Below are 22,343 nucleotides of genomic sequence, written 5' to 3'. Positions count from 1 at the left end.
CCCACCGACAATGCACATGCGCAGGTCGCATCGAAGGCGCCAGATGGCGCTATCACGATGCGATCTGCACTGTAAAAAATATTTATTGAAAAAAACAGAAATTTTCTGGCAGCTGGCCTGCCAGAAATTTTCTGTTATGCTATGTTTTCGGTTTTTTACTTTTTCTGTCATTTTGCACATCTTTTCTGTTTTCGACTAATAGAGAATTTCTGTGAAGAGGATAGAAATTTTCTGTTATTGTATGTTTTCTGTTCTTACTTTTTCTGTCATTTCACAGGGTTTTTTGTTTGCAATTAACAGAAAATGTCTGTGAGGATGACAGAAATTTTCTGTTTTTACTTCTTTTCGTCATTTCACAGGTTTTTCGGTTTGCTGCTAACAGAAAACTTCTGTGATGTTCCATTTTCTCTTACCATATTTTCTGTCATTTAACAGCTTTTTTTTCATGAGTCACAAAAATATTCTGTGAAGCTCCATGTTCTATCATTTCATACACTATTTCTATCACATCAACTTTTAATGACTGACATAAAAACAGATACAGAATATTAGGACTGCTGCCACATTTCAATACAATAAAATATTTCACCGCTTCTAAACAATCACAAGCAAAGGCAAGTTAGTATTCAAGAATATTGGAAAATATGCAGTGTTAAACAATGCAATCATGGCTGATATTTTACTATAAAGTAATATCTTTCAGCACCACTGAATTAAGTTAAACAGTAGGAGGGTGGCCGAAGAAAAAAAGAAACTTACGTTGCCCTGCCTGCACTACAGGCATACAGTAAAATCATGCAAAATATGCAGTAATGGCAAGTAAAGTAGAAACGAAACCTGTGCCTTTCTGTCATACAGAATGGCACGATTCACTCTAAAATAGCAATACAATACAATGAATACGACACAAAGTAATAATACCTGAACAATGAACACAACCAGTCACTAAACTAATGGCAGGCATACGCAAAAGGAGAGTATTGGAAAGATATGCTTTGCTCATGACTAGTGCTGCATTAAGCAGCAAGATGAAAGCAACAGGACATAACGGATGCCATGGGCTGTTTGCCTTATCACAGTTTAACTGCAAAACATTTTTTCACTCCAGTTAGTACGTCTTATCTTGAGACTACAATAACTTTAAAATGAAAAAAGTAACACAGACAAGATAGAAAGTAGTGCTACAATTCATACAACCAGCCACTGAAGTGTAACAGCAAGTATAAGCATAAATAAGGCATCTTAAACAAATTGTGTCTTGCCTGACACTAGTACGAAATGAAGTGAGATAGAAGCCACAGGACATAAAGCATGCCACAAGCTGTTTGACTTATCAGTGTAACCATATAACATTGATTCTCAATACATAGTACATCCACTCTTGTGACAACTGCATGATAAGGCATGCCACAGGCTGTTTGGTTTATCACAGCGTACACAAAATATTGATTTAAAAAGTTGTCAAATTTCAGAACAGTTAAAAGTCAAAGTCTTGCATGATGAGGGAAGCAACTTTTGAAGAGGGGCAGTGTTGCTTCTTCGAGTGCTCTGCCTTCGTTCCCCAGACAGGATTCACAGCTGCAATGGTCCTGAAACAAGGACAGAGCACTGTTACTCCTCGGACAGTGAGCATATCTATGCTGTCTTCAAAAAAATAATAAACATTGCAAGAAGACTGCACCCCTCCTCCTACCCCAAATTTTAATTCCTTTGTAGCCCACATTTCAGTTTCATTGTGGGCACTAGTGAATATATAGTAGTCTTTAGTACTCAGTACAAAACCAGACTTCAAGCCAAAATAAACCTTTCCTAAATGTTCACTTTAATAAGGTTTTTAACAACCATAGTGTTTTGTTACTTGTGTGAAAGCTGCTCACTGAACTCCAACACTAGTTTTTAAAGGGATGCAAAAACAACTCCATGTAACCTGTTGTTCTTGGGAAAAATTCATTCTGTCTGCACTTTCTCAATTTGTTGCACGCCGCGGTGGCTCAGTGGTTATGGTGCTCGGCTGCTAGCCCGAAAGACGTGGGTTTGATACCGGCCGCGGCAGCCGAATTTCGATGAATGCGAAATTCTAGAGGCTCGTGTGCTGTGCAAATTCAGTGCACATTAAAGAACCCCAGGTGGTCGAAATTTCCGGAGCCCTTCACTACGGCGTCCCTCATATCGTAAGTCGCTTTGGGACGTTAACCCCCAATAAATCGAATCAAACCAATTTGTTGATGTCAGTGTGGCAGCGAAAAATGCATTTATTGCTGAGAAAACTAAATTTAAAAATTTGCCGGTCACTAAATTCAAATTCTGACGTATACACCAAAAAGGACTCCATGACCACATTTTGAAGTTAGTTGCGGGGCTGCTTAGGGCCTTGTTATCTGCACCCAGAAATCTGACGTGTCAGTAGACTGCAGTCTACTTAGAAAATGAGGCAATGATGACAACACCTGTACTTTGTTTCTTCATTTTATGTAGCTTGTAAAAGCACCATTTCAGTCTCCTTGCAATCAGACAGTAGCCTCTCGACAAAGGCCAACTTCAGTTTCCATTCAATGTTCCTTCAAAGTGCTCTCTGACACCAGAGTAGCAATGTCTATGTATACACAGGTCGAATCATCAGCATGCCTATTCTGTGTCACCCGAAAGTACAGCCGTAAGCAAAAATCTTTTGACAGGTAATAAGTAAGTTTGCAGCACATATTGACGTGCTTTGTCTTTACAGAGATTTAGATGCATGACGAGGGATATGCACATTTTAGTGAAGCTGGAATTAACAGAACTGAGCAGAGGCTTGTTTGTATTACTAATGCCCAACTAGTGATACGCAAGTCTAAAATGATGTCTAGTGCTGCAGAGCAAGCAGTTACGTGAATGTGACGTTACCCTCTTACATCTGCACTCAGCTTCCACTGTCCCAGAATAGTGCAAAGTGCCTGCTGCCCTGAGTAAAAAACTTTTCTGGCCACAACCTCAAGCAATAACCCAGCTAAAGAAACATGCAGAATGCACATAAAATATTCTCTGTAGGCAGAATCAAAACAAAATTAAGCAATAGCTTCGAATAAAACTTTTGGTTGAGCATTGGAAGTCGCACATTTTCAGTGCTGTAGCATTTTCCCCACACGCCGCTAGTACAGCTCACATGCAGGCCTCAATAATGCAAGTACTAACATCCTTTTTCAGTATCCTGGCTTATGCTCAGTTTGAACAGCTATTGTCGACATGAGCTGAACTTACTCAGGTTAAACAGTTGTCAGTTTGAGCGTGTCTGTACAGCATCCTGGGCTCCTCACTCTTTCCACATATAAATTCCCCCCTACAGATGCACTTTGGAAGAAATATGTGCGGCTTACAGCGCACCCATCAAGAAAGCTTCATGTCAAATGCAGCAATAACACTGCTGTATCTCTCATCAGCAATCCTCAAGTAATTGGCTGAGGAGCCAGTTTATTGAGGCACACATAGCGAGGTATATGCCACAACAATATGCAATGCTGTATGCATGGGTTATCTTGCATAGTATACAATTCAAAGCTGTAGGCTCAAATACCGCAAAAAGGAAGTCTTCCAGTCAACGGCACCAACCAACCATTACGATTGTGTGGTTATTTTGGCTAATTTGTGGTTTATCCTTTCCCTTTGCCAGCTGGTGTGATGGATTAGCAAGTGCACGGGAATTAACCATGAAGTCGTCAGAATCATTCTGCATTCTTCAGTTGTATCCAGCTATAGTCACAACATGAAGCATTGCCTAACAGTTCACGCTGAAATGAATGCAAATCAAAATACAAAAGAGAAAAAACCCAAACATCCCATTAGCAGTGAACCTGTCTCCGACAAGTGGGAGCAATGCCAGCCTTAGGGAAGGGTGACCAGTGCAATCGCACAAGACATCACCAAAATGGGGATGCTGAGTTGCCCTGTGGGTGTAATGCTACATCCTCCCATCCTCTACCCGCCCTCCCTCTGTCCCTGACCTTCAAAAGAGACATTTCCAGAGCTCTTCAAAATGAGGGAGACAACATGTATGCCTGAAGCATGCCAAAATGAGTGCATAACTCGCTACTGTAGAGGGTTGCAAAGGGTGCATGTACCTTACAGACGCGGCATAGTTTCAGGCGTCGTTTGTTGCGGGCAGGACCATCTAAATGACATTCTTTCCACCTGTAAGCTCTGCTGCGGCAGAAGGGAAAGGGGTAGGGGAGGACAGTTGTGCTTAGAGAGCTTTGTCAGTTCACTGCTTAGCCCTTGTCCCGTCTCAGTTGTGCAGATTCTTTCCATCTTTGAACTTAAAACTGCCTTCAGCACGCCCTGTGCATTATCTAAATCAGAACACATCTGACTGTGTCAAGCTGTATTGCCTTTAATGGTGGTAGAAAATAATGTGTGCACCATTTCTCTCCCTTTTGCATGCTCTGCTCTGTGAGAATTTCATTATAGCTAGTACTTCTTTTAGGCACCCAGTGCTGCAGAGTAGCACTGCTTGATTTTAGGCGTTAATTACAGACCTAAATGTAGACTGGGCTTTTTGCTAATCATCATCTTTGAGACTCACAGGATTTTGAACTATGAGCCCATAGTTACTCGTTCATAAGAAATACCTGTCTTGGACAAAAAAATGTTTTTAATTCTGAATGTCGAGAAAATGGGCACAGAAAATTTGAATGATTTTGTAGAGAATGGTTGTAGTGCTACTATTGTTGCTATGTGCATAGATGTAGACAAAAATTTTGTACAGGGTTCTGGCAACTTAGAAACAGAGATTTGATTTCCTGTGTCTGGCATTATGTCAGCATGGTTTGTTTTTATTTTGAAATTCGTTTGCTTCTACCCAATCACCTGTCCTGCCTCTTGCATTGTAGCCATGGACTGTGCAAATGAACTCTCCTAACAAGCTGTCTTGCCTTATGCGCAGTTCTAAGCAAGACAATTTATGAAAGAAAAAGAATGCCGAAGTGCTAAAATTGCTGGTGCATTGCGACAGTTTTCAAGAAAAAGCAGAGACGATGGAAAAAGCCCTTTTTAAAGTACAGGAACAAGATGAATTATCGTAGTAAGGTTAAAACTAACCTGATCTAGCCTAGCTAACTTTGCATGGCCTGCTGTTTCACCTGAGTAAGTTCAGCTCATGTCGACAATAGCTGTTTCGCCCCACTAAAATTTTGCCCATGTGTATGCAGAAAAGTACGCCAGACCTTCTTCACACCAGTCTGCAGCCAAGGCACTGTTATTAGGAACAGAAGGAATCCTTGATGATAAATATAACGCTTGTACCATTTTCTACATATCCAACTGGAAAAAGGTTTCAATTCTCCTGTCACCCAATTTAACGCTATCAAAATTTTGTTATGCTGGCTTTTTTGTAGGCGCTATTAAAAGCGGAGCAGGCAAGACTAAAACATCAGCTTCATGAGCTAAATAATAGTTTCAAAAGAAGCGAAAATGCCCTGGGAAGGCCAGTATCGTCAAACACAGCGACCCAGAGAAGAGAGATTGCATGAAAAGTGGGACAGGTGGAGTGTACTCATGGTTCTAGGAAACTAACGCATAACTTAAAAATCTGGATACCACTTCTCTGCTGCTTCACGGATATGTACACCAACGTAACATATGTTGACTATGATAACACCAAAGTAAATCTGGCCGGTCCCGTCCGTGACCGAATATTACAACCATTCAAGACATTTTAGTGGTTATTGCAGGGGCAGATTCATGGGTGCAACTGGAGGGGGGGAGGGGGGATTTGAAGGAGGGGGGTGGGGTACATTAGAACCATGTATTCCTTGGACATTTTTCATCTAAGAACTGAGGTTCAACATGGCTGTTAGTATTTAATATTTTCCAGTGGGAATCCTTTCCTTTTAATCAATTTCTCCTAATTTCTCCTAGGTGAGCATTACCATATATCCTAAACAAGGTTTCTCAAAGACACCTCAAAAACAACAGTCTTCAGTGGACGCCGGATATTTAACATATTAAGACAGAGTATTCTGTTTCTGCTGCAAGCTCTTTGACAGGGATCCCATGTAATCACCAGCGGCAACTGGATAAAATGACTGCAGGCACATGGCACACATTCTTAGAAGCCTCGAATATTTGACAAATCACTTCGCACCATATCAAGCTTGCACAGAGGCAAGTCTAAGAAAGCATAGCAAATGCATTGACAAGGAGCATGAACTCATCATGGCGCAAGCGAAGAAACTCTTCAAGAATGTCTTAGAGCACCTGATCAATATAAAAAGCATATATGGTATTTCATGGCTGTTCAGACTGGCTTTCTGCAATCTGTGAGGAACCAGGGAAAAAAAAAATCACAACAGACTACACAGAAGGAGGACCACATCGACTGAAGCACTGAATGATCAACTTTTGTACAGTTTCCTGTCAGCACACATGGCAAAAAAAGATGAAACCATATCAGGAGATACCCCGAAACAATGTGACAAGTGGTTTTTTTAGTCTGAAAAAACAGAGGGAATAAGCCAGTAAGGATCTGCACAGCTGTTTCTAGGACACAGCAGAAAAGCAAAGTTAGTGAAGAATGGCCAACAAGGAACATGGAAGAAACCAGGGTGGAAACAAGTGCACAAGACATGGTCTTGCAAGCTAAAACCAATAAAAGAGATAAAAACGTCACAGGTCAATGAATAACAGGGCAAAAGGCTCAAAAGATTAAAGTCACAAAAGTGACAATGAGATCAAAGACCAAATGTAAAACCAGAAGCAAGTGGTGAAGGCAAAAAATAAAAAATACGACTGAAGGCCGAGGGTGCACATGGTGAGACAAGTGTCGCATATATAAAATCTGGTATTGCATGACAAATAGGCTGGTACTTTTTCAAATAATGAAACTGAAGGTTTCCTTATGCACTGGTCCTTCATTGCCAGTATCTTGCCTTATGATTTCACAAGCCAGTGAGTTCTTGTTCTTCGCTATTAATTCCATTCTTTGAAATTCGGATAAACGTCCTGTTTCCAAAATTTTACAGTTCCGACAGTGAATGCCAAGATGGCAGCATTACTCATTATCAGAAAAAGAACTAGCCTACCTGCCATCCAATGCCTGGTTTTAGCTACACAACACTTGTCTCATCATGTGTATCCTGGGCCTTCAGTAGTATTTTTTTATTTTTTGCCTTCACCACTTGCTCCTGGTTTTACACTTCGTCTTTTCCCTCATTGTCAACTTTTATCACTTAACTTCTTAGCTTTTTGGCTGTTACTTGCGGCCCTCTGAGCTCTTTATCTCTTCTATCACTTCTAACCTTCAAGAGCATGTCTTATTTTTTCACTTGTTTTCATCGTGGTTTTTGGCATGTTTCTTGTTGGCCATTCTTCGCAACCTTTGGTTTTTTGCTGCTTCATAGATACAGCTGCGCAAATTCTTGCTGGCCGATTCCCTGTCTTTTCCGCCTAAAAAAGATCTGCTTGAGGAATGTTTTTGTCTTATTTTGGTGTTCCGTGATACAAGCTTTCATATCAAATGGACCTTACCTAGCTTTTTTCGTCGTGTATCTGACAGCTAGGAAGGTGTACAAATAGCTGTCCCCGTTTCTTCTGATATAAAAGTTGGCAGTTCAGCATCCATGTTGCCGCCTTCTGTGCAGCTCTTTGCCCAACAGAAAGTGTTGCTCTAGCTTTTCACTGTAAACGAAAACTTTCTGCGATTACCTGAGCTTCTTGGTTGATACGACAAAGTCATAAAAGAGCATTTAGGTGTGTGCCAGATGTGGTAGATCACTACTGCAGCAAAACAAATTAGAATAAAATATTTCACGTGATGGTGAAGAATGTGATCAAGCATTTCACAGAAAATGAAATGACTGAAGTGAGTGCTTTTTTGCCTTTGATGCCTCCCTTCTGGCTAGCAATTTCATGAGTACTGGAAAAGGAATGTGTACCATGGTGGCAAAGATACCTTGGTGAAAGTGCATCATGCTGCGCCATCTAATAAGTATTGTTTTTTTTTCCCCGTAACGCAAATGCAAGTGCTTCTGGGTCACTGCAACAGCAACAACTGGCTCTCTTGGATAAGTCGGGAGCTCACTCTATGCGACTTTTTCTTACCAAATAAGCACTTTATCGGTCCCTTCATTACTGGGATCTTGTTGCTGCCACTTCTCTTTGAATAACTATACTACTTGTGTCACTTTGATGCCCATTCTATTTATGTCCCTTGGACTGGTTGATTTATTAAAGAAATTTTAATCAGACATATAATATCTATGCTTTGCTTATGCATGCACTTTTAGAAGAGGAGCTGAAGGTGTCAGCATTTTCAGTTCATGTAACTAAACTCATCTTTCAGTCGCAAGCCTCTTTGCTTTTCTATATTTTAAACCGTACTATCTGCTTGAAAAGTCGGTGGTCCGTGACCTTCGGTGGCATTGTGGTGGCGACTTCCGGGTGCCGCTATTGGTTTGCAGTATCCCTTCAGGCTGCAGCCATCTAAGGGCACAGCTTGCGGTAATGTACTGTTAAGCACAATTTTGTTTTACAATTAGGCTTCCCTCTGAAAAATACCGAAAAAAAAATTGCAACGTAAAAAGGTAATATAAACAAAAGGAAATAATGAGAGGCTCTGCAAGTATGGGCCTCAGCAAGGGCTCACACAAGGTGCGGTAAGGTTGTCCCTGAGGCAACGTGATACTGCCACAATTACCTGGCAATGTTGCAATGTTGCAGGGGTTACACTTACTGAAAGGAGAAAATTAAGAAAGTACGGAGGCTGGGACACATCTTAAGGTGGTACTTGTGAATCACTGTGTATTTTGAGGGACTGTTCTGCTACCGTATACGCCTGTGCACACAGACAGGGAAGCTACTGGCAAAGCGTTGTTTGGTAACTGTCATCACTGATTACTTAGTTAAATATGGGGTCCTTCTCTCCATGCAAGGACACTGGCATGACAGCTACAAACTGCTGGAAATGAAAAGTTGCATGTCATTCAGAGATCTGCCCTCGGCCATTGTTTATGAGACATTGGACGCATACCTGGAGGCATCTGCATATATCATATAGTGTAAAAAGAATTTTTTCCATCTTTTTCGTCTTTCGTCCTTCCCACAGCACAATGTATCCAACACAAGCCTAGCTGAACTCTCCCCTTTTCTAATTTCCGATTTTCTTTCCCTGCAGTGTCTAAAGATACACCTCACAGACTGTTCATTCTCACTGAGCGTATGGAGGATGTAGCTGCCGGCCCATGGCTAAATCTCATCCAACATGATAGTGGATGCTGCCAGCGAGTGCACTACTGCTGCGTGCAACACTCTTCTCTGCGAAGCATTTGCAAGTTGCATGCCACATACTGTGACTTTCGAGGAGCTTCAAAGGGAATTTTTCCCATTCTTATATCGCCGGCTGTCATTCAGATGAAGTAAAACAAGCCCAGCTCTCCCAAAAAATCTCCGATATATGTCTTCACACCCGGTTGCACGTGCATATAGCACTACCATCGCTCGCACCAGTTCACATATGTAAGCAGCAAGCTACGCGGCGTGCACCAGCAGCTTGGTGCTTTCGCACTGGTCTCGTAATCTGTCACCTCTGCTCATAATTTAAGCAAGTTATCACCAGCACTGAAGGGCAGCAGAATGCTTGCTAGGTCGAGCGCCTATGCTCTGCACAGCACGCATATTCCTAGATGCACCTATCCGTATTACATAAGAAACATAATGCTAGCTCTTTTTTATCACCAGGTATAATATTCATCTTTAAAATATTTATATTATGCCTCACAGCCATGCAAAAGCAATAGTATGGGGAATTTATTTACAGCGTTGACCTAGGCGACTCAAAGAGATACTCCACCACAATACACAAGAACATTGTGGAGGAGCAACCACAAAGCAGGAAGCATGTACAGACCACTTCCGGGCCAACATTGACATTTCTGAGGGGAATACAAGGAAAGTGCCTAGCTCGCTGCTTGGTCTTTCAGGCGGAAATTTGCCCATATTGAGTGGTTCGAGCTTAGCATGAGCCAATGGGCCCTTCTCAGCCAATGCCACACACCACACGTGTATTTGGAGCACTGATCCTGCACACGCACTCAGCTTCGACTGAGGGACAGCGGATCGTCGCAAGTAAACAAACCTTCAAGTTCACATAGCGGACTTCAGCACACAACAGAAAAGCACACATGTGCACCATGCTGCATGGAAATAGCCAGGAATAATTTTGCAGTTCACACACCCTAACCAAACAACATGTGGTGAACGGTGCAACCGGAGAACATGGTGTTTGTCATGTGATCAAGCAGTTCATTGCATGGAGCTCTCAGATTATGTGCGCCAAACACCAATTGGCCCATTCCGGGCAGTGAGCAAACATTCTTGAGCTCCAACGTATGACTAATCCTGATAGAATTCAAAGGAGCACTGTGAGAGTAAATCGAGCAGACTGCCAGGCAAGAATCAAATGGCCGGACTTTGAAAAACACTCTCAGATTTGTCCGATGTATTTGGAAAAAAAAAATGCTCCGGGTCTACCCAAAGTACTAAGGGGAGGAAATGCACCGGGTCCATCCGGCGTACCTTTAGCCACAGCCTCCTCTCGCAGTCAGTAGTGATAGCAAACCATACAAAAATTTCACTGCTCTATTTAATAACCCCATTGTGAGTTATATAGACAAAAGACTTAGCAGGTGAATGCAATTCCAAAAAATGCTGGAGCTAAAGAAGATTATTTTTTGACAGAACTCACAAAATGACTGCTAACGTGAACAAGGAAGCCTAATTGACTTAGTGTACACAAAACATTGGCTGCAAAAATGAAGCACTGTGGTTGCAAAGGCTTGTACACTTACACCATGATTTCAGTCATGTTGACTGACATGATAAGTACAAACACCATGCATGACCCGCCACTAAACCAGGGTGTCAAGCAAGCTACTTTCTTCCAGTTCCCTGACTTTTCCATGGTTTCCCCGACTATTTAAGTCAAAATCCTCTGAATACTGAAGAGGCGGGAAAACACAGTGGCCAATGGTAATGGACAATATACATGATCTATTCACAGCAAAAAACTACATACTGAAACTTCAAACGCTGCAATCAAAATAGATTTGCTCTTATTTGAGGCAGCTGATTTCTTCTTGAAGAAAGTCCAGCTTTAATGCGACTTATGAAGCTATCTTTGCTTTTTCTGTTCCATTTCTCTAACACAAATGGTTAACATAACCTTTATTCTTCTGAGCATACGTTGTCTCCACTAAGTGTGTTCATATTTCAAATTTTTATTTTAAAGTGCAGAGTATTAAAAATTGGCTTAGATTACAAGACAAATGTGTTTCCACATAATACAGCAATGAAAAGCCCCAGACATTGGAAAAATATTTAAATCCTCATCAATTATCCTATCCGAACACCGATTAAGCACCACAAAATACAAAAACAAAATACAAAATATAGCATACCCTCCAAATAACGCCAGAACCACATCAGCTGCCAGAGCTCAAGATCAAAGAAGCTCCAGCAGCCGTAGTGTAAATACGATCAAACCATCACAAAGTTCATCGCACAGTTACATGAACACAAGTCCCCGTACTTACTAATAGCGAAAGAATGCTGACAATTTCTGCGAAGTACCATCTACGACGTCAAATCCATCAAATCTGCATGGCGACACATTCAAATCTATCCATAAACAATGGATGGTTACATGGCCACAAAAGGGTTACTGGCATTGCATGCACATATGCACTCTTCAGTAACCACCCCCCCCCCCCCCCCCCCCCCCAGGTGCTGTGCTCCTCTGGGCAAGTATCTATGACCCCTATGAGCAAGCAACGTGTATGACTTCCACCAAAATAGCCATACACTGCTACATAGTCTCAGAAGCAATATAGTACCATGTAACCCTTCCAACCCTTTCTTATTAGTGACTGGGCACCATGCAATGCAGGTAGTATAGCCATAATCTGTGAAGAAGTGGTTGAAGATCAACTCCACAAAAAATAGTTTTATCTGTCTTTCCTTTCCACAGATTTTTTTCAGAGCGCTATTTTACCAGCTGCATTAACCAAGCAGCAGCAGCAGCAAAATTTCATTCCATAGCTGATTCGTTGCCTGGGTTCAGCAAACATTTTCTTACTTTTTTAAAAATTGCTTTTGCACTTTGTTAGCATTTTCATAAAAAGGTCTTATGATAAAGTGGTATATACCTATAACTTTTATCATCACTGAGTATTTGAGAAGTGGCCAAACCAAAAACACGAAAGGTTATCACAACTCAGTTAACAAGCGAGATAGGTACTTACTGCTGTGTGAACTACAGGCAGAGGCTTGTTTCCTTGGGGTACACAACATTGAAAGCAAAGTGCACCAAAAACATGAGCTTGAAAGCCTGGCATGGGTTGGCTGCGTGCATCACTGGCAGGGTGTCGATGCATATGCTGAAGCTCGTCGCAGTAAGGAAACTGCCTCCTGCACAAACAAGTTTTAAATCAGGAATGCTCGCCCGAGTGCGGTACCACAGAGTTATACCTTTTGCAATGATGAAAGGAGAACATGGCATGTCCCCGATGTCGTCATCACTGGCAGATCCCTGGCATAAGAGGGAGTTAAATGCGTATAAGAATTGTCTACTAAAGTAGCACCATGTGAAAGCTACAACTTTAAACCAGTTACAAATAAACATGCAGCAGAGTATAAGCATAAATAAGTCATTTCTGCACTTGCTCAGGCTCTTATTTTTCCCAACAATGCGTGGTGAAATGCATTGGAGTGTATACAAATAAGCGTCAACCACATATAAAGGCCCTAAAAATCAGCATAGGCATTTACAAGTGCTGGATTATCTACAATACATAAACATTGCACCATTTTAGTCAAATGCAGCCCAAGAACACAGTGTAAATGCCTCTTAAGAGCAAAAGAGGCCCTCCATCCAGTGGTGTCAAGAGACTTTCCAGCACTGCAGTTGATCCGGCAGACCGGTAGTGAATAACCTTGCACCTGCCAGCCCCCTCAAATGTCACACTACTAGGTCACAGGGGAATTATTTAACATAAGTAGAGCGCAGCTTGCGTTTTATCTCAAGCAACCGAGCAAATTGTTTGTAAATGACTATGTTTTAAGTAGCATAGTACGAGGTACTAAGGTGCGCAGTCGTCGTGATCGGCGCAGTGCTGCGGAAAGTTCGAGCTAGCGTAGTGAATGCTGAATGGTGTACTGTTATCTCGAAGCGCCCATTTAGCGAGGACACGAACTATTTACTAAAGAAGCACCAGAAAAACGCAAGCAGCAGATATCGTATTCAACAGCCACAGAGCCCAAGCAGACAAGCGCAGCACGGTTGTATGGATGGTAGTGGCTTAACCCTTCGTATCGGGCGGTGGCTCGCGCCTCCAGCCTAGGATCCCCCCCCTTTTTAATTTGTATTTTAATATGTATAATTTGGCCATCTTTCATAAAGTTACTCCTCCCTTGACCTCTTCCACGGGCTGGCCGAAGAGATGGCGATTGACATTGGAGGATACGGACTGAGCTCGCGTGTCGAAGGCGCTAAAAAATCTCGAATGTCGGCTCCAATGACATCAGTGCCATTGAAAAACTTGCCTGTGGCAGCACAAGTACGGCATATGAAACGCCTGTATAGAAACTTTTGAGCCTGCGTTGACCCGTGCAACGCTATTTCGGCCCAAAGATAAGATCAGTTAAATCTTACAAAATGAACACAATTACTGCATTACTTGTACCGGCATGAATAAACGTCAATAAAAATAAAAAGACACAACGTACCCTTATGATCCTTTCTTAGACGAGAAACGAATTTGAAAATCCCGCGCACTTTGACGTCCTCCTCCGCTAACCAATCGCGTACTTCCCTGGCCTAAAATTTCCCGCGCTTACTCACTCGGTTCATTTAGGTGTGCATATCTGCAGACAAAGCAAAATTTGTGCATTTTCCCGCAAACTATCGCACTCTTCCGTGTTTCTCGCTTGTGTTCCTCTCTCTTCCGCGCGCTGTGCACCTTTTGTGAGATACAGTAAAGCAGCAGTGACGCATCGGCGGTAAAGCGGCTGTGGTGGGCACGCTTCACTGCCCTGTTCAACAGCAGTACAAGCCCGCAACAATACTCCCAAAAGACGACAAAAAGCGTATCATTCATGCCGGTAAAAATGTGCACCACTCACCTTGTGTGCGAACGGTCTGATCGGTGAAAATCACGGACACAGCACGCCGGTATTATCCTAGCTCCCCGCTCATCACGTCCATGCCGTCCTCCATGATGCCGTCAATCGATGAATGCAGAATCGCAGCAAATAGTACTGCTTCTCATTCTGCGCGCTAATATTGCGAGTAGAAACTTTTTGACGCTTAAAATATGTATCGTGATTAATGAAAAGTAGCAAAGGTTTTTCGGATCACTTTTTTGTGTAACGGCGGTGCTGACGTCACCAACTTTCGGTGAAATGGGCGTGTTGCGGCTCCAAAAACAGAAAATTACTTTCTTTTTCGTGAACGTGTTTCTGTTAAGGGCGCAAAACAGATATTCTCTGTATGACAACAGAAAATTTCCGTAAAAATGCTTGTCATTTCACACACATTTCTTACAGTGTGCGCATCCGCATTGGCTGCACGCGGGCTCACGGTACTACGGTAACGGTAAAGGTAACACGGTACACGCTATGCTAAAGGTGTCTACTAGAGAGATTTTAGTATAGGGTGACCCTATGGCTTTGGGTCATAGGGGAATAGCGGGACCCTACTGCGCATGCGCAGAACGCTAACGGCCCTTGGGTGTTTGGGTGAGGGGACGACGCTAACGCTAAATCGGCGAAATAGCGTACGCCCCAAAGCCGCTTTACGTTCGGTCAGCATGACGGCGCCCGTCGAAGCGGGACCTCTCGCTTCATCGCCGATTCGTCGTTGCCGCTACTCTGTGGCTCACGCTCACGGCAAACTAAAGGCGCACGAGGCTTTCGCTTTGGCTGAAGTTGCCTGAACCACCAAATATTAACGATAAAACACGCCAAATCTGCATATAGCTTCCGTGTTTACAGAGCTGCTAGGCTTAGCGAGTATGCGTCGATTGACTTCAGAAAGTGCGGGAGGTTCGAACTACTGATCTCCCCAAAAAGGTTTGCAATTTTGGTGCCCGAAAGGAGTCACAAAGAATTGGCATCCCGGTAACACACTTTTCTTATTTACGCAGTATATTTTATTCGCACGGACGTAAACAAAACTGAAAATTATTTACATTCGCGAGAGTTACCATTGTGGCTTCCGTCCAAGATGGCGCTGCACGTTTCTTGCGCATTTCTTGCGCAGCTAGCGCCAAAGCGAGGGCAGAACTTATGCACAGAAACAAAGCAAGGCGCGGTCACGGAGGCAATCGGCGGTTAGCGGCGCTATTCTAGGCACTATAGCGGCGCCAACTCCTTCTGTTGATAGTCTTGGCTCGGACTGAACATGTCCGCATTATATAAAAAAAAAACTACTTGCATCATTTTTCACATTTCCTAAGTAGTAATTGGTAACTACAATAGTTTGCGTGTCGTTTTACTTACACAAAGAAAAAAAAGAGCATATATATTAACGTATTTGTTCTGAAAGCTTCTTTCCCGCCATCATGGCGCTGCCTTCAAGCAACGCAAAGCGACCGACCATCCGCGACCCTATTCTGTAGACAGTAAAAGTGAGCCCGTTCTCCTAACGCTAAGCGTATGCGGATAGGGTCACCCTATTCGCCCGGACCCTAATCTAAAACTCTCTACTATCTCGGCGCGCGTTTACGATCCGTGAGGTTTGGTCCAGGAATTTTTTTTTTTTCCTCCATGACGGCTCAGAGAAAGCGCTAGGCAAAGCGAGAGATGCCTACATGGTTGCGCGTGCGTGAACGTGCATGTCCAATTCGATATCTGATGAGAAGGCATCTTTTCTTCGCCTTTTCGCTTTCGCGACGGCGCGAAACCGAAACAACAAAAGCAGCGTCGCGCAAGACAGGGAAGAAACAAAAACACACAAAGGAGACACGAGCCGTGGGAAATTAGTGAGTCGCGGTGGAGGAACCTTCACTTCCGCGTCCTTAGCGGTGGACCTCGTTATACACAGAGACAAAACGGAGTTGCACGGCAGAGCATGGAACAAACACATACATACACACCGCGCAGAGCTAAAGGTGGAAAGGATGCGCCGCTGAGTCGAAAGGACACAAACACCAACGGAGAGGTGCATGTGCGTGTGTGTGGCAAATGAGAAAAGGCGACGCAGCGCCTTGGTGCGTCGCGAGAGAGGCGTTAAGAGGCCCGACAAAAAAACTGGGCGGAACACTGCTTATTATACACGGACACGGGCGGTTGGACTCGCCAGCGTTACGGCCAGCAATGCCAGACAATGCAAAGATGCCAGGAAAGAGGAAAAACGGCGTCGAGGGTGGAAAGAGAGGAAGGCCGGTGTTTGTTCCATCCTCAATAGTGGCGTCCTTCCTTCAAGTCCGAATTGCCCGGGAAGGGGGGGGTGAGGGGGGCACATAAAAGAACGAACGCAAAATAACAGAACAAGCATTGAACGTGTTGCCAAGAAGACCAAGAACGTCTTATACGACCACTGAATTGAACAAGAAATCCTTGAGTAAACGTTGAAAACTCGCTCAAGCGTTGAACACAAGGAATTTCAAGAAGTAAAAATGATTACATTACTAACTCCACATTGATAAAGACCACAAATAAAAAAAAACCTTTGCCCATGCTTTCCTTGGTTTCGGCGGCTGTCGGCTTCCCTAACACGTAATAAATATGTTATCGTGACATTTACACTGGTATTTTACGCAAACTATGGGCGCTTCTCACGCCCAGTGCATGCTAATGTTTAGAAAATAGTGGACACGGCTTGTTTTGTTCTATTGCAATGAATTACTCGTACGTTACTTCTTCGTCTGAGAGACAACAATGCATCTTCCGTACGCGATATTCTTATACGCGTGCAACAGTCTTCTGCGTTTTTCGATAAACTTTGTTGCGAGCGTCGCGCTGTGTGCTTCTTTGAATCCGTTCCCTTCCTGTAGCTTACACAGTTCAAGCGAAAAACTTCAAGTTAGCTTCGCGTGTGACACGAAGCGGCGAGTAAGTAGCCTTTAATTTACACCGTGCTAGAACGAAGGTTTATAGTCGGAGGAGCGGTGGAGGGTACAGCAAGCACACGGCGCGAATGCTTCCAACTCGTTAAACAACGCTGAAAACTGTTCAAAATTTACAAAGAAGTCCTTTATACAACTGAATATAAAGCGAGGATGGTTGGAAAGGATCGAGACACAAGGCGCTTCGCCCTTATAAAAATAGTCTACACACTTTCGATAGACTTCTTATAGGCACTGTCACCTGCATGTCTATAGATAGTTCATTCTGTCTCTTCGTAGTCTACAGACAAAATTCGACTAAAAGTATGTGGCCATAAATCTATAGAGTGTCAATAGCAGTTGCATTGTCTAGACTAGTCTATAGTTTATGGGGGTTTAACGTTCCAAAGCAAGCCAGGCTATGAGGGACGCCGTAATGAAGGGCTCCGGAAATTTCCACAATCCGAAAAGCCGTAGTGAAGGGCTCCGGAGCCATTCATTACGGCGTCCCTCATACCCTGAGTTGCTTTGGGACGTTAAACCATAAACTATAGGCTAGTTTACAGACAATACAAAAGCTATCGACACTCTATAGATTTATGGCAGAATTTGCCCATAGAAAGTCTCTACATTTTATGGACAAAAGTCTGTGGACCTTCTGCAATCTGTGTACAGAAATTTCCTGCAACGGGGCGATCTGATTCCGCGTCAACGAAATTTCGTCACGCAAAATATCAATGAAAACGAAGAAAAGCAGTCGCTGATCAAGTCACAGAAGGTGGAACTGATCTCTCAGAGCTTACGCGGGTTTCTTGTTACTTGACCCTACCCAAGCGTATGAAGTCTCCTCGGCCTTCGAAAAGCGACTGTTTAATTTCTCAGCACGTCGGCCACAGGGCACAAAGTTCGCCGGTTGCACTGGACCGCCTTCCCTCGTAAAGAAGATTTGGTATGTCCCAACTGTTCTTCGGTGAAGTCTGACGCGGTGGCTCAGTGGTTAAGGTGCTCGGCTGCTGACCCGAAAGACGCGGGTTCGATCCCGGCCGCGGTGGTCGAATTTCTATGGAGGCGAAATTCTAGAGGCCCGTGTACTGTGCGATGTCAGTGCACGTTAAAGAACCCCAGGTGGTCGAAATTTCCGGAGCCCTCCACTACGGCGTCTCTCATAGCCTCAGTCGCTTAGGGACGTTAAACCCCATAAACCAAACCAAACCTGGTCTTCTGTGAAGCCTAATTGATGGATGCAGCGCAGCCGGCATTCGCGGAATCTCCAGCGCGCGTGTGCCTACGGGAGCATTGGTCGCAGTACGAGAATCCCAAGCGGCCAAGCCGGCGGCCATGACCGTCGCTGCAACCGCATTCTCCCCTGGCAAGGATATCCCACTCGGCGGCCAACGGCGCACGTAGAATGCAGCTGCGCCGCACGCTCGCCTATCGGGGAACGAACGCACGACAAAGAGCAGGCCGGTGTTGTCCTCCTGAGTGACGGACGAAGACGAACAACACGTGCGGCAGGCGACGGTTACGCCAAGCACAGCTGTCAAAGCGCGTCGGACAGCAGGCAGGAAACGACAGACTGAAGGACAGAGAGAGAGAGGAGAAAGAGGTAGTGAGAAGGAAAGGAAGGCTGAGAGGAAGAGAGATAGAAACAGAAAGAAGAGAGAAATAGATGAGGCAGGGGGAGATAACTAAAGCAACATGAAAAGAATGAAGATTATGAGGAAGAAAGTGCCCAGGTGAGTTAATAAGTCGGATGCAATTCAAGAAAAAAGCGACTTTTCCCCATCGAAGGACTCCATTCCAGCCAGTGGCGTCGGCCGATGCTCATGACCCTGCTAGGGTGACAAAGCAGGGAGTGGCAGACGAAAGGGGATAGCCACCTCCCTGCACTGTTACGCTAAGCAGGGTCATGGAAATCGGCCGACGCCATTGGCCGGAAGGGGGGTCCTTTAACGGGGAAAAGCCGCTACTTTCTTGAGTTGTATCCGACTATAAGCCCACAAAATTGGATGCAAAATAACAGCAGAAAACATACATCGCTTACAGCTCCCAGAATGTATTGTGACTGTGAAAGAAGGAAGTGTGTCCGCGTCTGCGTGAGCAAGAGGAGTCGCTAGCGGGACCCATTAACGGTAACGCGTCACACCCTTTAAGGCGGGGCTTAAGTGTACCCCAAGCTGTTTAACACTTCTTTGTAACTACGCGTAAGACAAAAACAGACCAATATTTTCGTGCGAGCTTGTTAACTCATTTTTTAATTTAAAAAAAATTACTGACCGAGGTAATGCAACAGCTCTTGTGCACGTCTACCCATAGGCTGGATGTCCTCATCAAGCCTCATGCTGTAGGACCTGCCTTTGTCCATTAAGTGGCGCACAATATTAACTTAATAAAAACTGTTGATTCTAAAATAAAAAATAGAAAAGAAGGAGAGAGCGAAGAAAGAAAGGAAGAAAGAAAGAAGGAAGAAAGGAAGAAGGAAAGAAAGAAAGAAGGAAAGAAAGAAAGAAGAAAGAAAGAAAGAAAGAAAGAAAGAAAGAAAGAAAGAAAGAAAGAAGGAAGAAAGAAAGGAAGAAAGAAGGAAGGAAGAAAGAAAGAAAGAAAGAAAGAAGGAAGAAATAAAGAAAGAAAGAAAGAGAGAGAGAAAGAAAGAAAGAGAGAGAGAAAGAAAGAAAGAAAGAAAGAAAGAAAGAAAGAAAGAAAGAAAGAAAGAAAGAAAGAAAGAAAGAAAGAAAGACTGCATGCATCGACCGACCGAGTGTCCGTCGCGTCGCGTCGGCAAAACGAGGCCCTGCCTCTGGAGCCGAGGCGCAATTCGAGTCACGGCGTCGTGACGTCACCAACGGCCGCGCACCGCTGTAGCCGCGCCCCGACATCGAAACAAACACACGCAAGCCACTCCCAACAGAGTTTCGGCCGCCGCTCGGCTAAACACAATCGCTCATATCGATTACGCAGGAGAAGCAGCAGCAACAGCTACATCGACCTGTCGTAACTACACCCCGTTTCAGCCTCAGCATGCAACCACGAGATGGAGACTGCGCACTAGTGCGCACGCAAAAACCTGCCACTCCACCGGGTTTCGTTTTTAATTCTCGTGGGCTCGGTAAGGGGTGTGGCGAAAACGTGGTGAGGTACGAAACGGAATGCTACAGACATTGCAAATCGGGGCATAAACTTGCGTGCTGTTACAACCAACGATACTTGCTTCGTCGATGTATCGTCAGAGATCCAGTTATAGCGCAGTGGTTGAACCGACTTTCCAGTTCTCACATGAGCCACCTTTCTGGTCGCGTACACGATGCTGTACGAATAGGTGTACAATAAGAACTTTGGCAACCTCGCACGAACCAGTTGGAATGGAATCTCCCGAAACGGCCCGCATCTGTACCACACAAGTTCGTGGGTTTACTGCGTCTCCAAGCAAAAATGTAAGCTACGAACGACTCAGTAAAATAGAGGACTCCGGATTTAATTTCAACCGCATCAGGGGTCCTTTAACCTGCACTAGGTGTGGATTTATGGGTTCCATTAGGAGACGTCAAAAAAATTGGCTATTATTCGCTTCCGGTGGGTGGGGGGGGGGGGGGCTCACCCGGACTGGAATTTCGTAGGTCGAAATGTGGCCACCTCCAGGATACGTACCCACGACCAAGAGCCTAGAAGCGGAACACCGTATCCACTGAGTCCCCGCGAATCAGTAGAAAATTTCTTAAACGTCCTGGTTAGTTATCATCCACGCCTGCCCCACCCTACCAGAGATGGTTCATTCATTCATTCATTCATTCATTCATTCATTCATTCATTCATTCATTCATTCATTCATTCATTCATTCAATCGAAGGCCAGCATGTGATGGAAGATCAATCCCTTAAATGAATCCAAGCATAAAAGCACTTTCGGCCGAGTTTCGCAAGCCGCTCGGTCGCAATAAGGAAGCACAAACCGCAAAGGAACGCCCGTCTGTGAATGCAATAAATGCAGGCCAACCCCGACAGAACGCGGCTTGATAACCGTCTAAACGCATTCCACGTTCACAACCACCATTGCGCAAGCAGACAGAAAGCGCATTTTCAAAAAAAAAGGGGGGGGGGGGGGGGGAGGGAGGGGGCTTCATCACGAAATACGCAAGGTCAGAGCAGTCATCATTAACTCGTGATTCATGAGATCACTTAATCGCGGGCTCTCTGCTGCCTATTGTGTGTGTTGTACCACGAGCCACGGTGGCTGAATGAATGCGGCGCTCGGCTGCCCAGCCTGAAAACGCGGTTCAATCCAGTCGTCGCGGAAAACGCATTTATAAAGAGACAAAATGCAAAAGGCGCCTGTGTGCTGTGCTATGTCAGCATACGACAAAAAAAAAAAAATACGGATGGGGGCAAACAGCTGGGGGGGGGGGGGGGGGAAGGGGGGAAATTAACCCGGAGCCCTCCACTATGGCGTTCCTAATCGCCGATAGTGTTGCATCGGCACGTAAAAGTTCCTTATCCATCATTAAACCTTGTGGATAATTCCAAAATACGCCCCCCCCCCCCTCTGGGAAGAAGCCATGTTATCCAAAAAAGTCGCTCCAAGAGTTGCCGTCCTCGGCGGCACGAAGAATTAAGTGATGGCGATAACCGAATATTACTTGAATTCATGGTCAAACAAAAATCGTACCTTCAAAGCGCCATCACGACCACGTGACCCTAGATAGCACATTCTCTGAAGCGCCAGCCCATATGTTCGAGTGTCTTAAAGTGGCACTGAAGATAAAGTTTACCTGTATACCGATAGGCTGACATGGGCCGGTCTCAGTGAAAACGGCGCTTTGACAAGCAAAAAAACCAAAAGTACAAGTGTCGCCATCGCCGGCCGATTTTGCAACTAAAATGCATGCGTCGACACCGATTTTGGGGCGCGGATTTCAGATGCTATACTACACTGCTATTCACGTCAACAGATTCTTTCCCTACTTTATACTACACGATGAAGACACTGGGAAGCCTCAGCTCTGCAGTAGCTGCCACAGAATCACTTCGCAAAATCACTTAATTTGGGAGTGTCAGGATTCTCCTGGGGCTAAATCACAAATCATCCCAGACCTTGACACCTGGGAAGCGCTGATCCGAAGCCACGACCCGGATCAGCAGAGACTCATCATCCGTCAGGCGGAGACAGCTTACCACAAGACTCTCTCCGCGGTCTCCGGTGCTGAGAGCCGGCTGGGAGGAGCCCCCTCCTAACTGCTGCGCCCCGACCGTGAGGCCCCATGATGACGGAAATAAAGTTCAT

At 44.4% G+C, this 22,343-nt stretch overlaps 1 protein-coding gene and 1 long non-coding RNA gene across 4 annotated transcripts in view; both read right to left on the bottom strand.

Moving 5' to 3' along the window:
• The window catches only part of LOC149366099 (rho family-interacting cell polarization regulator 2-like), a 146,030-nt gene that overhangs the window by 88,871 nt on the left and 34,816 nt on the right, over positions 1 to 22,343 (bottom strand). The window lies entirely within an intron of this gene.
• Positions 499 to 14,547, bottom strand: LOC149366100 (uncharacterized). 2 transcript variants are annotated; one of them, XR_016283561.1, is made up of 5 exons: positions 14,146 to 14,547; positions 12,493 to 12,553; positions 12,267 to 12,432; positions 4,095 to 4,173; positions 499 to 1,589 (listed from the first exon to the last, which is right to left on the bottom strand). It is a non-coding gene; the product is annotated as an uncharacterized LOC149366100 (long non-coding RNA). The 2 variants fall into 2 exon arrangements; XR_016283560.1 differs by lacking the exon at positions 4,095 to 4,173.

Source organism: Amblyomma mixtum, chromosome 1, assembly GCF_055824585.1.
Source record: "Amblyomma mixtum isolate Tamu chromosome 1, ASM5582458v1, whole genome shotgun sequence".
Lineage (NCBI taxonomy): Eukaryota > Metazoa > Arthropoda > Arachnida > Ixodida > Ixodidae > Amblyomma > Amblyomma mixtum.
The sequence above is the reverse complement of the archived record's forward strand: the minus strand, read 5'-3'. Positions and strand labels throughout refer to the sequence as shown.